The 1,436-nt window shown below is 38.3% G+C and overlaps 1 pseudogene; it reads left to right on the top strand.

Moving 5' to 3' along the window:
* Positions 1–275, top strand: part of LOC100942970 — an 873-nt pseudogene extending 598 nt beyond the window's left edge.
* Positions 276–1,436: the final 1,161 nt, after the last annotated feature.

Here is a 1,436-nt window from a genome sequence, read left to right as displayed (position 1 = left end):
CAGGAGTTGGAGGTTGCTGTGAGCTGTGATGCCACAGCACTCTACCCAGGGGGACAGCTTGAAGCTCTGTCTCAAAAAAAAAAAAAAAAAAAGAATCCAATGACAAACATAAAGGCAAAGTAGACCGTAAGGGTGGAGACATAAATGGATTACCAGCAAGAGGACCGGCAGAAATCTCTGATAAAAAGACAGACTACAGTGAGTTTCCCAAAGGATTTCATCATTTTTCAAATAGACCTGACGATATAAAGCACCTTCTTTGTGATTGTCTCTGACCATTTTCACTGAGACCAGAACTCTGGGGAGATAGATTAGGTATTTCCCTGATACCAATCGGGGAAATACATGGTCTCAATATCTGAAATGCAGTTGCTTTTATTTAATGACCTCATTCCGGAGTTCCTTTTTCATGAACGTAGCATTCATTTATTTCTACTATTGCTGTTTTAATAATATGAAGACATAGAAGATCTGAGCCAGTACATACTCAGTTACTAAGTACTTCAAAACCTTCGGTCTTTCATCCACGTGAATTTGACTGCTGTTTGCTCTCATTTCCCTGGGTTCTTCAGATTTGAGTGGAATACAGTTACTGTGAAAGAGTTGAGTGAGACCGTGCCATGAAATGAAGGGTAGGGTTTTTGGAGATGGTGAGGTGCTCTTAAAGATGTAATTACTGTTCAGGATGTTGGAGTAGCTTGACCGTGAAAGTAGTTCTTATTATTGATTGCCCTGAGAAGAGAACAGACAGGAAAATAGGGGAAACCTCTTTGAAAAACGAAACCTCTCTTACATAAATGTCTAATATATCTTATCAAACTCTACTCCTATTGCATTCCCTCTCTTCCTACAGCTGTATTGAACATAACAGTTTAAAAAAAAAGTGGCCTTAACGTAGCCCACTTTAAACAGTATGTTTCTATAATTAAAAAAGAAACAAAGGAATAATTTCAAAGTTGGGGAGAAAGTGGGGAAAAATTTGTTCTAAGCTGTTTCTGAGCTCATAATTTTAACAGCTAGCCATTGGGTGTTTTTTTTTCTTTTATATTTAATTAATTAATTTATTTATTGAGACAGAGTCTCACTTTGTTGCCCTTTGTAGAGTGACATGGTGTCTTAGCTCACAGCAACCTCAAACTCTCGAGCTCAGGTGATCATCTTGCCTTAGTTTTTCATTTTTATTTTATTTTCATTTTTATTTATTTATTTATTTTTTCATTTTTAGTAGAGATGGGATCTCATTCTTCTTCAGGCTGGTCTCGAACTTGTGATCTCAAGTGATCCAACCACCTTGGCCTCCTAGAGTGCTAGGATTACAGGCATGAGCCACCTCTGCTGGTTTTTTTTTTTTTTTTTTTTTTGAGACACAGCCTCAAGCTGTCGCCCTGGGTGGAATGCTATGGCATCACAGCTCACAGCAACCTCCATCTCCTGGG

Source organism: Otolemur garnettii, unplaced genomic scaffold (genome assembly GCF_000181295.1).
Source record: "Otolemur garnettii isolate 467f Iridium unplaced genomic scaffold, OtoGar3 scaffold00006, whole genome shotgun sequence".
Classification (NCBI taxonomy): Eukaryota; Metazoa; Chordata; class Mammalia; order Primates; family Galagidae; genus Otolemur; species Otolemur garnettii.
This window is presented reverse-complemented; position numbering and strand designations above follow the sequence as displayed.